The following is a 16,087-nucleotide window of genomic DNA, read 5'->3' as shown; positions in this document are numbered from 1 at the left end:
GCTGCAAGCATCGTCGAACTGTACGTGCAGATGGTTGTTGTCTTGCAAACGTCCCCATCTGTTGACTCAGGGATCGAGACGTGGCTGCACGATCCGTTACAGCCATGCGGATAAGATGCCTGTCCTCTTGACTGCTAGTGATACGAGGTCGTTGGGATCCATCACGGCGGTCCGTATTACCCTCCTGAACCCACCGGTTCCATATTCTGTTAACAGTCATTGGATCTCGACCAACGCGAGCATCAATGTCGCGATACGATAAACCGCAATCGCGATAGGCTGCAATCCGACCTTTATCAAAGTCGGAAACGTGATGGTACACAGAGACGTGAAATTTCTAGGTCGGAAAAGACGTAAATTCCCTGAGTTAATATTTTCTCTAATTCTGTGGAGTGTAACACTGTGAAACATTTAGTTACCAATCCTACAGCTCACTAGAAGTGGCAACACGATAACGTGTCAAACTGGGGAGAAAAGGACTGTCTGTCTTGAGCGTCAGTCAGTTCTACTGGACAGACTGAGGACTGTTTTGGGTCGAAACGGCCTGGATGACACTTAACGCAAACAGATAAATATACAGTTTTCGTCTTTAACCACGCGATAAAGATTTGTAAGGAAATATGTAGATGGCTTCAAAATAGTATAACCAGTTCATAAAATTTAATTCTTGTTTCTCCACTTTGAAGAGCATTAATTAGGGAAATATGTTGGAAGGTCGCTGCTTTTACTCATATACAAGATTTCACGTGTCGTCCTTTCCCTCTTTATGTTCCCAACTTACAATTTTCAGTGTTAACTAAAGCTTATTGATAGATTGTTGTTGTGGTCTTCAGTCCTGAGACTGGTTTGATGCATCACTCCATGCTACTCTATCATGTGCGAGCTTCTTCATCTCCCAGTACGTACTGCAGCCTACATCCTTCTTAATCTGCTTAATGTATTCATCTCTTGGTCTCCATCTACGATTTTTACCCTCCATGCTGCCCTCCAATACTAAGTTGGTGATCCCTTGATGCCTCAGAACATGTCATACCAACCGATCCCTTCTTCTAGTCAATTTGTGCCACAAACTCCTCTTCTTTCCAACCCTATTCAGTACCTCCTCATTAGTTATGTGATCTACCCATCTAATCTTCAGCATTCTTCTGTAGCACCACATTTCGAAAGCTTCTATTCTCTTCTTCTCCAAACTAGTTATCGTCCACGTTTCACTTCCATGCATGGCTACACTCCATACAAATGGTTCAAATGGCTCTGAGCACTATGGGACTCAACTTCTGAGGTCATTAGTCCCCTAGAACTTAGAACTAGTTAAATCTAACTAACCTAAGGACATCACACACATCCATGCCCGAGGTAGGGTTCGAACCTGCGACCGTAGCGGTCTCGCGGTTCCAGACTGCAGCGCCTAGAACCGCACGGCCACTTCGGCCGGCTTCCATACAAATACTTTCAGAAACGACTTCCTGACACTTAAATCTATACTCGATGTTAACAAATTTCTCTTCTTCAGAAACGCTTTCCTTGCCATTGCCAGTCTAAAATTTATATCCTCTGTACTTCGACGGTCATCAGTTATTTTGCTACCCCTAATAGCAAAACTCCTTTACTGCTTTAAGTGTCTCATTTCCTAATCTAATTCCCTCAGCATCACCCGACTTAATTCGACTACATTCCATTATCCTCGTTTTGCTTTTGTTGATGTTCATCTTATATCCTCCTTTCAAGACACTGTCCATTCCGTTCAACTGCTCTTCCAAGTCCTTTGCTGTCTCTGACAGAATTACAATGTCATCGGCGAACCTTAAAGTTTTTATTTCTTCTCCGTGGATTTTAATACCTATTCCGAATTTTTCTTTTGTTTCCTTTACTGCTTGCTCGATATAGAGATTGAACGACATCGTGGTGAGGCTACAACCCTGTCTCACTCCCTTCTCAAACACTGCTACCCTTTCATGTCCCTCGACTCTTATAACTGCCATCTGGTTTCTGTACAAATTGTAAATAGCCTTTCGCTCCCTGTATTTTACCCCTGCCACCTTCAGAATTTGAAAAAGAGTATTCCAGTCAACATTGTCAAAAGCATTCTATAAGTCTACGAATGCTAGAAATGTAGGTTTGCCTTTCCTTAATCTATTTTCTAAGATAAGTCGTAGGGTCAGTATTGCCTCACGTGTTCCCATATTTCTACGGAATCCAAATTGATCTTCCCCGCCGTCGGCTACTACAAGTTTTTCCATTCGTCTGTAAAGAATCCGCGTTAGTATTCTGCAGCCGTGACTTATTAAACCGATAGTCGGTAATTTTCACATCTGTCAACGCCTGCTTTCGTTGGGATTGGAATTATTACATTCTTCTTGAAGTCTGAGGGTATTTGACCCATCTCATACATTTTGCTCACCAGATGATAGAGTTTTGTCAGGACTGGCTCTCCCAAGGCTGTCAGTAGTTCTAATGGAATGTTGTCTGCTCCCGGGGCCTTCTTTCGACTTAGGTCTTTCAGTGCTCTATCAAACTCTTCACGCAGTATCATATCTCCCATTTCTTCTTCATCTACGTCCTCCTCCATTTCTATAACATTGCCCTCAAGTACGTCGCCCTTGTATAGACCCTCTATATACTCCTTCCACCTTTCTGCTTTCCCTTCTTTGGTTAGAACTGAGTTTCCAATTGAGCTCTTGATATTCATACAAGTGGCTCTCTTTTCTCCAAAGGTCTCTTTAATTTTCCTGTAGGCAGTATCTATCTTATTAGTAGTGAGATAAGCCTTTACATCCTTACATTTGTCCTCTAGCCATGCCTGCTTACCCATTTTACACTACTTCCTGTCGATCTTATTTTTGAGACGTTTGTATTCCTTTTTGCCTGCTTCATTTACTGAATTTTTATATTTTCTCCTTTCGTCAACTAAATTCAATATTTCTTCTGTCACCCAAGGATTTCTAATAGCCTTCGTCTTTTTACCTACTTGATCCTCTGCTGCCTTCACTACTTCATCCCTCAAAGCTACCCATTCTTCTTCTACAGTATTTCTTTCCCCCATTCTTGTCAATTGTTCCCTTATGCTCTCCCTGAAACTCTGTACAACCTCTGGTTTAGTCAGTTTATCCAGGTCCCGTCTCCTTAAATTCCCACTTTTTTGCAGTTTCTTCAGTTTTAATATACAGTTCATAACCAAAATATTGTGGTCAGAGTCCACATCTGCCCCTGGAAATGTTTTATAATTTAAAACCTGGTTCCTAAATCCCTGTCTTACCATTATATTATCTATCTGAAACCTGTCAGTATCTCCAGGCTTCTTCCATGTATACAACCTTCTTTTGTGATTCTTGAACCAAGTGTTAGCTATGATTAAGTTATGCTCTGTGCAAAATTCTACCAGACGGCTTCCTCTTTCATTTCTTACCCCCAATCCATATTCACCTACTAAGTTTCCTTCTCTTCCTTTTGCTACTACCGAATTCCAGTCACCCATGACTATTAAATTTTCGTCTCCCTTCACTATCTGAATAATTTCTTTTATCTCATCATACATTTCTTCAATTTCTTCGTCATCTGCAGAACTAGTTGGCATATAAACTTGTACTACTGTAGTAGGTGTGGGCTTCGTATATATCTTGGCCACAATAATGCGTTCACTATGATGTTTGTAGTAGCTTACACGTATTCCAATTTTCATATTCATTATTAAACCTACTCCTGCATTACCCCTATTTGTTTTTTATTTATAACCCTGTATTCACCTGACCAGAAGTCTTGTTCCTCCTGCCACCGAACTTCACTAATTCCCACTATATTTAACTTTAACCTATCCATTTCCCTTTTTAAATTTTCTAACCTACCTGCCCGATTAATGGCTCTGACATTCCACGCTCCGATCCGTAGAACGCCAGTTTCCTTTCTCCTGATAACGACGTCCTCCTGAGTAGTCCCCGCCCGGAGATCGGAATGGGGGACTATTTTACCCTCGGAATATTTTACCAAGAGGACGCCATCATCATTTAACCATGCAGTAAAGCTGCATGCCCTCGGGAAAAATTACGGCCGTAGTTTCCCCTTGCTTTCAGCCGTTCGCAGTACCAGCACAGCAAGGCGATTTGGTTAGTGTTACAAGGCCAGATCAGTCAATCATCCAGACTGTTGCCCCTGCAGCTACTGAAAAGGCTGCTGCCCCTCTTCAGGAACCATGCGTTTGTCTGGCCTCTCAACAAATACCCCTCCGTTGTGGTTGCACCTACGGTACGGCTATCTGTATCGCTGAGGCACGCAAGCCTCCCCACCAACGTCAAGGTCATTAAAAATGTATATTGTGTACATTTTCAAGATTTATTTCAAAACCCGTTAAATACGCTCGATTTTAACCCTATGAGGATTTAGTTTGAAAAGATTAACTTCTAAAAGGTGGCATTCATATAACTTTAATTAAATTACAAGAGTACTTTGCATATACTAATGAAATATGTTCAACTTTTAGATAGTAATTTACCTTCCAAAATATATTTTGTGAAGTTATCAATCGTTAGGATACAATAAGTTTAGTGCACTTCTTGTCAAATTTAATTGCTGAGCCAAAATACGTCTTAAAATTCGCCAAATAGGTTAGGTATATAAAAAAAATCACAATTTTTGCATCTTGCCCCCTGTTGCACAAATTTCTACGGACGATCATAAGAGTGTATAATCAAACATCATTAAGAATGCAGAGACGTTGTATAATTCTCATGAATGTGGAGATCAGAGAATAGAACTTTTCTGAGGTATGATAGAATATAAATTGTCCATAACAACAGACTAGTTGATATAACCTACGAAAATACTGTTAAATATATATGAGTAGCTCATGTAATCTATTAAAGAGGTCAAGTCCGAAGTTTTTGTTCAAATGGAATTTTAAGGAACACATTGACTTGACAAACATTTTTATAAACCATAATCTGAAGACGTGTAAACCATGATGATATTTTTGTGCCTGAAGATGGTCTGAAAGCTCGAAACTGGTATTAGGATAAAAGTACTTTCCTCAGCAGTATTCGTTGCGTCTACACATTATGAGTTTCAGACAGTTTCGTAATCGTTGTAATGCGATTTGTGCATTTTCACGTACCTCGTCTGTGATAAAAAATTAATTTCGTCACTTGCATCCCCCTCAGAGTTGCAGTGCTTACCAACGGTAGTAGATATGATTTTACGCTATTAAATGCGTTGAACTACGTTTTCTTTCATTTGAACCAATTTTAAATTTCCCCTCAATCGCTTATCGTCCGCAAGTGTTCCCGCAACCTTCACAATCCTTAAAAACTATGAAAAAGGGCGAGAAACCTCAATTTATGGTATACTAAAAGTACGCTCTGCCCCACAGTTCACTGTGATTCGAAGAGTGTAGGTAAGACGTAGAGCCCGGCCGGGATGGCCGAGCGGTTCTAGGTGCTTCAGTCCGGAACCGCGCTGCTGCTACTGTCGCAGGTTCGAATCCTGCCTCGGGCATGGATGTGTGTGATGTCCTTAGGTTAGTTAGGTTTAAGTAGTTCTAAGTTCTATGGGACTGATGACCTCAGAAGTTAAGTCCCATAGTGCTCAGAGCCATTTGAACCAATAAGACGTAGATGTGCAGACTGTTGTCTTCCTCATTCACAAACTTTTCTTGAGTTGTCTCAGTAAATTTGATTTGCGTGGCATCCCTTATCGCTGCAGTAACGTTTATCATTAAGGAAGTAATCGAGCTTACTAAACTGATAATGTAATGTAAAAGACAAGAACGTCACAAGTTTGGAACAAATCTCGTGGTGTAGATCGCCAAGGAAAGCGGTGTTCTCGACGCTCTCATCTTGTGCGGCATATTATCTCCAGACAATAGGAACGTTAGCTCCATTGTTTCCGACCTTCTGCACGCCTCACACATGGGGAGACGTCTAATATCTACGAAAACTGTCATTACACGTCAGAGTTTTTCCAAGAGGCGAAGCCGCACAGGTGAACACGGTATAGGACCAAACTACGAGGGCCGTTCAGAAAGTAACCTCCGGTTGATTTAAAAAAATACACCAAGTTAAATAAAAATATTTTAATATATACATCTTACAACTACATCTTTGCACTATTTTTCTACATAGCCTCCATAGCGATTGAGGCACTTATCGTATCTCTTCACAAGCTTTGAAATTCCTTCTGCATAAAAATCACCCGCTTGTGCCTGGAGCCAGCCTGTGACTGCATCTTTGAGCTCTTCGTCGTCATCAAACCGCTGTGACCCGAGCCATTTCTTCAAATGCATGAAGAGGTGATAATCACTTGGCGCCAGGTCTGGGCTGTAAGGTGGATGGTTGATAACGTCCCACTTGAAGGACTCAAGAAGGGCCGTTGTTCTGCGAGCAGAGTGAGGACGGGCGTTATCGTGCAAAAAAACGATACCGGAAGTCAGCATACCACGGCGTTTGTTCTGTATAGCCCATCGTAACTTTTTTATTGTTTCACAGTACACGTCTTGATTAATGGTCGTACCACGTTCCATGAATTCAACCAACAACACCCCTTTGGCATCCCAAAACACCGTTGCCATCAGTTTTCTGGCAGAAAAATCTTGCGAGGCTTTTCTTGGTTTGGTAGGCGAATTTGAATGTGCCCACATCTTTGATTGTTCTTTTGTCTCAGGGTTCACGTACTTAATCCAGGTTTCGTCACCGGTCACGATTCTGTTTAACAATGGTTCTCCTTCGTCCTCATAGCGTGACAGAAAGTCTAATGCAGAGGCCATTCTTTGAGTTTTGTGGTGGTCGGTAAGAATTTTGGGCGCCCATCGTGCACAGAACTTACGGTAACCCAATCTTGCTGTCACTATCTCGTACAAGAGAGTCTTAGAAATCTGTGGAAAACCAATAGACAACTCCGACATTGAGAAACGTCGATTTTCACGAACTTTTGCATCAACTGTCTGAACGAGTTCGTCAGTCACCAATGATGGTCTACCACTCCTCTCTTCATCATGAACGTTTTCTCGTCCACTTTTAAATAAACGTACCCATTCACGGACAACTCCTTCACTCATAACTCTTGGTCCGTACATGGCACAAAGCTCACGATGAATAGCTGCTGCAGAATATCCTTTGGCTGTAAAAAACCTTATGACAGCACGCACTTCACATTTGGCGGGGTTTTCTATAGCAGCACACATTTCAAACTGCCACAAAAACTAAACTAGCGCAGGTACGACGTTCACTCGACCACGGCTTGATGCCGACTGACCTGTTGAGTGCGTGAACGCACAGATGGCGTCGCTACTCCCCCCACAACCCGCACTGTGACCAATCGGAGGTTACTTTCTGAACCGCCCTCGTATGGATACCCGTTACAATTCTCCGATACCACTTTCATATGGCACTCAAATCCGGTTTTCCAGATACCGCTTCTCTCTGCTAACGTAACCACTCGAATTTCGATTCTGGAAATGCGGCTTTGATTCCCCAATTTCACCTCCCACAACAGAATTAGCCCCGTGTAAAATCTCTATGACATTTGAGTCACGATTAGGTTTTCAGGTTACTATTTGAGTGTCGTATATATATAAATGACCTCGTAGGTAACAACGGAAGTTCACTCAGGCTTTTTGCGGATAATGCTGTAGTATATCGAGAGGATGTAACAATGGAAAATTGTACTGAAATGCAGGAGGATCTGCAACGAATTGACGCATGGTGCAGGGCATGGCAATTGAATCTCAATGTAGACAAGTGTAATGTGCTGCGAATACATAGAAAGAAAGATTCTTTATCATTTAGCTACAATATAGCAGGTCAGCAACTGGAAGCAGTTAATTCCATAGATTATCTGGGAGTAGGCATTAGGGGTAATCTAAAATGGAATGACCATATAAAATTAACCGTCGATAAAGCAGATGCCAGACTGAGAATCATTGGAAGAATCCTAAGGAAATGCAGTCCGAAAACAAAGGAAGTAGGTTACAGTACAACTGTTCACCCACTGCTTGAATACTGCTCACCGGTGTGGGATCCGTACCAGATAGGGTTGATAGATGAGATAGAGAAGATCCAACGGAGAGCAGCGCGCTTCGTTACAAGGTGATTTAGTAATCGCGAAAGCGTTACGGAGATGATAGATAGACTCCAGCGGAAGACTCTGCAAGAGAGACGCTCAGTAGCTCGGTACGGGCTTTTGTTGAAGTTTCGAGAACATACCTTCACCGAGGAGTCAAGCAGTATATTGCTCCCTCCTACGTATATCTCGGGAAGAGCCCATGAGGAGAAAATCAGAGGGATTAGAGCCCACACAGAGGCGTACCGACAATCTTTCTTTCCACGACCAACACGAGACTGGAATAGAAGGGAGAACCGATAGAGGTACTCAAGGTACCTTCCGCCACACACCGTCAGGTGGCTTGTGGAGTATAGATGTAGATGTAGATTAAAATGGTGGTTAATTTGTACGAAGTGATTTTGTGTGGATTGAAGGAAAAGAAGAGATATTGGACTGGCAAGAGAGATTTGTGTATTCTTTGTTTCGTGAAAGAGGATCACATTTTATAGTTATTAAATGGAAGGGGGTGCATAAATGCTGAGGTTATTGCTGAATTAGCAAGCTCGAACTGCCTGGTAATAACAATAAATTCTGTGGAGGTGGCTAACTTCGAATCAGTCGTATCCGCTCACTATTTTGGTAATACAGGATCCTGTACATAAATAGATATTAATTTCAAGCACAGGTCTAAGAATGAACATTTACTCGTTAGCAAGTTTCCTAGCCGCTCCAGGTGTCCAACATGTTAGTGAACAATAATGTACCATCAGTGGTAACTTACAATTTACACTCCTGGAAATGGAAAAAAGAACACATTGACACCGGTGTGTCAGACCCGCCATACTTGCTCCGGACACTGCGAGAGGGCTGCACAAGCAATGATCACACGCTCGGCACAGCGGACACACCAGGAACCGCGGTGTTGGCCGTCAAATGGCGCTAGCTGCGCAGCATTTGTGCACCGCCGCCGTCAGTGTCAGCCAGTTTGCCGTAGCATACGGAGCTCCATCGCAGTCTTTAACACTGGTAGCATGCCGCGACAGCGTGGACGTGAACCGTATGTGCAGTTGACGGACTTTGAGCGAGGGCGTATAGTGGGCATGCGGGGGGGCCGGGTGGACGTACCGCCGAATTGCTCAACACGTGGGGCGTGAGGTCTCCACAGTACATCGATGTTGTCGCCAGAGGTCGGCGGAAGGTGCACGTGCCCGTCGACCTGGGACCGGACCGCAGCGACGCACGGATGCACGCCAAGACCGTAGGATCCTACGCAGTGCCGTAGGGGATCGCACCGCCACTTCCCAGCAAATTAGGGACACTGTTGCTCCTGGGGCATCGGCGAGGACAATTCTCCATGAAGCTGGGCTACGGTCCCGCACACCGTTAGGCCGTCTTCCGCTCACGCCCCAACATCGTGCAGCCCGCCTCCAGTGGTGTCGCGACAGGCGTGAATGGAGGGACGAATGGAGACGTGTCTTCTGCCTTGGTGCCAATGATGATCGTATGCGTGTTTGGCACCGTGCAGGTGAGCGCCACAATCAGGACTGCATACGACCGAGGCACACAGGGCCAACACCCGGCATCATGGAGTGGGGAGCGATCTCCTACACTGGCCGTACACCACTGGTGATCGTCGAGGGGACACTGAATAGTGCACGGTACATCCAAACCGTCATTGAACCCATCGTTCTACCATTCCTAGACCGGCAAGGGAACTTGCTGTTCCAACAGGACAATGCACGTCCGCATGTATCCCGTGCCACCCAAGGTGCTCTAGAAGGTGTAAGTCAACTACCCTGGCCAGCAAGATCTCCGGATCTGTCCCCCATTGAGCATGTTTGGGACTGGATGAAGCGTCGTCTCACGCGGTCTGCACGTCCAGCACGAACGCTGGTCCAACTGAGGCGCCAGGTGGAAATGGCATGGCAAGCCGTTCCACAGGACTACATCCAGCATCTCTACGATCGTCTCCATGGGAGAATAGCAGCCTGCATTGCTGCGAAAGGTGGATATACACTGTACTAGTGCCGACATTGTGCATGCTCTGTTGCCTGTGTCTATGTGCCTGTGGTTCTGTCAGTGTGATCATGTGATGTATCTGACCCCAGGAATGTGTCAATAAAGTTTCCCCTTCCTGGGACAATGAATTCACGGTGTTCTTATTTCAATTTCCAGGAGTGTATTTCAGCAACGCATGTGAATTAGGTGGGCACAGTTAAGCACTTAGATACTCATGAATTGTCGTCGGCAAGTAATTTAAACATTTCTTCTTTAACAATTTCTTCCTATTCTTACGAGTTCGCTAATACCTTCAATGGAATCGTAATCTATTTTTGTTGGAAAAGAAGATACCCCTTATAAACTTTACCGAATTGAGGAAACTGATTATCATACACCATTTGTGGAAAAAAATGGACACGCAGAAAATCGATATTTGATCATGCTAGAACATTTCATCCTTCCCTAACATGTAAATAAGACAGCGAAAATCGCTTTCCGAAATTCTACACAGATCAGAAAGGTTTTCATCACCTCGGTTCCGAGAGTTCCGGAACCCGTACAGAAAACTGGAATATAGATCAACATAAACATCATTTCCACCCTTTTTCTTTTTACAGCACCGCATTGCATGTTATACCACCATAGAGCGAAACCTTCAGACTGCTGTACACACCGCTACCTCAATACCCAGTAGCACGTCCTCTTACATTGATGCATGCCTGTATTAATAAATGAAAAGTATCAGTTTGATTTTGTTCTACAATATTAGTTTTATTGTTAACCGGCTTCCGGGTTACAAGGCCATATTCAGATATTTACTGAGTGGTCTTGTAAGCTGAAAACCGGTTAACAATAAAACTAATATTGTAGAACAAACACAAACGGGTGCTTTTCATTTATTATAAAATTGTTTTACTAAGAACCGACGGAAGATTCTGTTATCATGCCTGTATTCGTCGTGCAATACTATCCACAACTTTATCAAGGCACTGTTAGTCCAGATCGTCCCACTCCTCAACGTCGATTCGGCGTAGATCCCTCAGAGTAACTGGGGGGTCACGTCGTCCATAAACAGCCTTTCCAATCCATCCCAGGCATGTTCGATAGGGTTCATGTCTGGAGAACATGCTGACTCCTCTAGTCGATGGATGTCGTTATCCTGAAGGAAGTCATTCACAAGATGTGCACTATAGGAGCGCTAATTGTCGTCCATGAAGACGAATGCCTCGCCAATATGTTGCCGATATGATTGCACTATCGGGCGGAGGATGGTATTCATGTATAGAACAACCGTTACGGCGCCTTCCATGACCACCAGGGCCGTACTTCAGCCCCACACAATGCCACCTCAAAACAGCACTTGTTGCACTCGCTGGACAGCGTGTCTAAGGCGTTCAGCCTGACCGGGTTGCCTCCAAACACGTTTCCGACGATTGACTGGTTAAAGGCATATGCGACACTCATCGGTGAAGAGAACGTGATGCCAATCCTGAGCAGTCCATTCGGCATGTTGTTGGGCCCATCTGTACCTCGCTGCATGGTGTCGTGGTTGCAAAGATGGATCTCGCCATGGCCGTCGGGAGTGAAGTTGCGCTACATGCAGCCTATTGCGCACAGTTTGAGTCGTAACACGACGTACTGAGGCTGTACCAAAAGCATTATTCAACATGGTGGCGTTGCTGTCGGGGTTCCTCCGAGCCGTAATCCGTTGGTAGCGGTCATCAACTGCAGTAGTAGTCCTTGGGCGGCCTGAGCGAGGCATGTCATCCACAGTTCCTGTCTCTCTGTATCTCCTCCATGTCCGAACAACATCTCTTTTGTTCACTCCGAGACGCCTGGAAACTTCCCTTGTTGAGAGCCCTTCCTGGTACAAAGTAACAACGCGGACGCGATTGAACCGCGGTACTGACCGTCTAGGCATGGTTGAACTACAGACAACACGAGCCGTGTACCTCCTTCCTTGTGGAATGACTGGAACTGATCGGCTGTCGGACCCCCTCCGTCTAATAGGTGCTGCTGGTGCATGGTTGTTTACGTCCTTGGGCGGGTTTAGTGACATCTCTGAACTGTCAAAGGAGTGTGTCTGTGATACAGTATTCACAGTCAACGTCTATCTTCAGGAGCTCTGGGAACTGGTATGATGTAAATCTTTTTTTTTTCATGTTTGTATATTCGCCTTCCGCTAGTTGTGTTGGTTGTAGACGTTGTGCCTGTCGCTGGCTGGTTTAAATAGTCGTTCAATATGAGAACCACTTGGATATTTTGCAGCAATGCGACCTATAACGTAGAATGGTTTTACGCTGTACTCGTGGAGGATGGAGCAAGAAATCTACAATTTGAAGAATAGCAGCATTTTTAAATAAAATTGTTCCCTATGGGAAAAAAGATAGATGTAGATGTAGTTAGTGCTATGAGCATTTAAACTGCACTGATGTGCCTAAAACCGCTCGGCCACGCCGGCCGGTTTTAATTGCGTTGCACAGTGTATATGTACGTTGTTGTACTGCATAATTACACTCCTGGAAATTGAAATAAGAACACCGTGAATTCATTGTCCCAGGAAGGGGAAACTTTATTGACACATTCCTGAGTCAGATACATCACATGATCGCACTGACAGAACCACAGGCACATAGACACGGGCAACAGAGCAGGCACAATGTCGGCACTAGTACAGTGTATATCCACCTTTCGCAGCAATGCAGGCTGCTATTCTCCCATGGAGAAGATCGTAGAGATGCTGGATGTAGTCCTGTGGAACGGCTTGCCATGCCATTTCCACCTGGCGCCTCAGTTGGACCAGCGTTCGTGCTGGACGTGCAGACCGCGTGAGACGACGCTTCATCCAGTCCCAAACATGCTCAATGGGGGACAGATACGGAGATCTTGCTGGCCAGGGTAGTTGACTTACACCTTCTAGAGCACGTTGGGTGGCACGGGATACATGCGGACGTGCATTGTCCTGTTGGAACAGCAAGTTCCCTTGCCGGTCTAGGAATGGTAGAACGATGGGTTCGATGACGGTTTGGATGTACCGTGCACTATTCGGTGTCCCCTCGACGATCACCAGTGGTGTACGGCCAGTGTAGGAGATCGCTCCCCACACCATGATGCCGGGTGTTGGCCCTGTGTGCCTCGGTCGTATGCAGTCCTGATTGTGGCGCTCACCTGCACGGCGCCAAACACACATACGACCATCATTGGCACCAAGGCAGAAGCGACTCTCATCGCTGAAGACGACACGTCTCCATTCGTCCCTCCATTCACGCCTGTCGCGACACCACTGGAGGCGGGCTGCACGATGTAGGGGCGTGAGCGGAAGACGGCCTAACGGTGTGCGGGACCGTAGCCCAGCCTCATGGAGACGGTTGCGAATGGTCCTTGCCGATACCCTAGGAGCAACAGTGTCCCTAATTTGCTGGGAAGTGGCGGTGCGGTCCCCTACGGCATTGCGTAGGATCCTACGGTCTTGGCGTGCATCTGTGCGTCGCTGCGGTCCGGTCCCAGGTCGACGGGCACGTGAACTTTCCGCCGACCACTGGCGACAACATCGATGTACTGTGGAGACCTCACGCCCCACGTGTTGAGCAATTCGGCGGTACGTCCACCCGGCCTCCCGCATGCCCACTATACGCCCTCGCTCAAAGTCCGTCAACTGCACATACGGTTCACGTCCACGCTGTCGCGGCATGCTACCAGTGTTAAAGACTGCGATGGAGCTCCGTATGCCACGGCAAACTGGCTGACACTGACGGCGGCGGTGCACAAATGCTGCGCAGCTAGCGCCATTCGACGGCCAACACCGCGGTTCCTGGTGTGTCCGCTGTGCCGTGCGTGTGATCATTGCTTGTACAGCCCTCTCGCAGTGTCCGGAGCAAGTATGGTGGGTCTGACACACCAGTGTCAATGTGTTCTTTTTTCCATTTCCAGGAGTGTATTTAACTACGCATGCTCAAAAAAGTTCCAAAAAGTGGCACTTTACTTTAGTTGCGCAGTGTATTTATTTACTGTTGATAGCAAATAGGTACATGTTAGAGAGCGTATAAGACGTTACCAGTGATGCTGAGGTCATAGTATAGTACACCCTTCTCAGCGCTAGCTGTGTTGGCAGTTGGAGTGGAGCGGTCTACTGCACGACGAACTCTAATAGTTAAGCGAATGTCATAAAGTGCTTCCTTCAATTTAGGAATCATGCTATAACCCAGGTGCATAAGTCCGGGGAGTGCGGTGGGTGGTACAATACTACCCAGCCCTTTCGGCTCAAAACATCAGATACAACTTGCGCCAAACGCGTCGAGTATAGTGTTGCAAAATGTTGGCGAGTCCTGCAAAAAGTGTCGCCGCTTCTTTCTCTAAGCTGGTCGCCTGATGTGTTCAAAAAATGAAAGGGTAGTCGTTGAAGGTATTCATCCAAAAGAGGAACCCTTTCTCGTCGAACAACTTTCTTTTCTAGGGTGTTGCCCTCGTATAAGAAATTGCATAAGCATCGAGAGCGTTATACAGGGTGGTTATGATTAAACTTTCGCTACTTGAGTCAGAGTAGACGGAAAACTTTTTGCCGTATGGGTATCCAACTTTATAGGATTGATGTTCAGCTCGCGCACTGCAGGCTTTGCGTTGCTAGTACACTACTGGCCATTAAAATTGCTACACCACGAAGATGACGTGCTACAGACGCGAAATTTAATCGACAGGAAGAAGATGCTGTGATGTGCAACTGATTAGCTTTCCAGAGCATTCACACAAGGTTGGCGCCGGTGGCGACACCTACAACGTGCTGACATGAGGAAGATTTCGAACCGATTTCTCATACACAAACAGCAGTTGACCGGCGTTGCCTGGTGAAACGTTGTTGTGATGCCTCGTGTAAGGAGGAGAAATGCGTACCATCACGTTTCCGACTTTGATGAAGGTCGCATTGTAGCCTATCGCGATTGCAGTTTATCGTATCGCGACATTGCTGCTCGCGTTGGTCGACATCCAATGACTGTTAGCAGAATATGGAATCGGTGGGCTCAGGAGGGTAATACGGAACGCCGTGCTGGATCCCAACGGCCTCGTATCACTAGCAGTCGACATGACATGCATCTTATCCTCATGGCTGTAACGGATCGTGCAGCCACGTCTCGATCCCTGAGTCAACAGATGCGGACGTTTGCAAGATAACAACCACCTGCACGAACAGTTCGACGACGTTTGCAGCGGCATGGACTATCAGCTCGGAGACCATGTCTGCCGTTGCCCTTGACGCTGCATCACAGACAGGAGCGCCTGCGATGCTGTACTCAACGACGAACCTGAGTGCACGAATGGCAAAACCTCATTTTTTCGGATGAATCCAGGTTCTAGAATGATTTTCACTCTGCAGCGGAGTGTGAGCTGATATGAAACTTCCAATCAGATTAAAACTGTGTGCCCGACCGAGACTCGAACTCAGGACCTTTGCCTTTCGCGGGCAAGTGCTCTACCATCTGAGGTACCGAAGCACGACTCACGCCCGCTACTCACAGCTTTACTTCTGCCAGTATCTTGCCTCCTACCTTCCAAACTTTACAGAAGCTCTCCTGCGAACCAAGCAGAACTAGCACTCCTGAAAGAAAGGATATTGCGGAGACATGGCTTAGCCACAGCCTGGGGGATGTTTCCAGAATGAGATTTTCAATCTGCAGCGGAGTGTTGCTGATATGAAACTTCCCGACAGATTAAAACTGTGCGCCCGACCGAGACTCGAAGTCGGGACCATTGCCTTTCGCGGGCAAGTGCTCTACCATCTGAGCTACCGAAGCACGACTCACGCCCGGTACTCACAGCTTTACTTCTGCCACAGCTTTACATTCTGGCTCTACTCTTCATTCGATCTCTGCGAAACCCTACATTTCAGCAGGATAATGCACGACCGCATGTTGCAGGTCCTGTACGGTTCAGCAGGATAATGCACGACCGCATGTTGCAGGTCCTGTACGGGCCTTTCTGGATACAGAAAATGTTCGACTGCTGCCCTGGCCAACACATTCTCCAGATCTCTCACCAATTGGAAACGTCTGGCCAATGGTGGCCG

This window comes from Schistocerca serialis, chromosome 3 (assembly GCF_023864345.2).
Source record: "Schistocerca serialis cubense isolate TAMUIC-IGC-003099 chromosome 3, iqSchSeri2.2, whole genome shotgun sequence".
NCBI classification, from domain to species: domain Eukaryota; kingdom Metazoa; phylum Arthropoda; class Insecta; order Orthoptera; family Acrididae; genus Schistocerca; species Schistocerca serialis.
Note: the sequence above shows the minus strand (reverse complement) of the source record.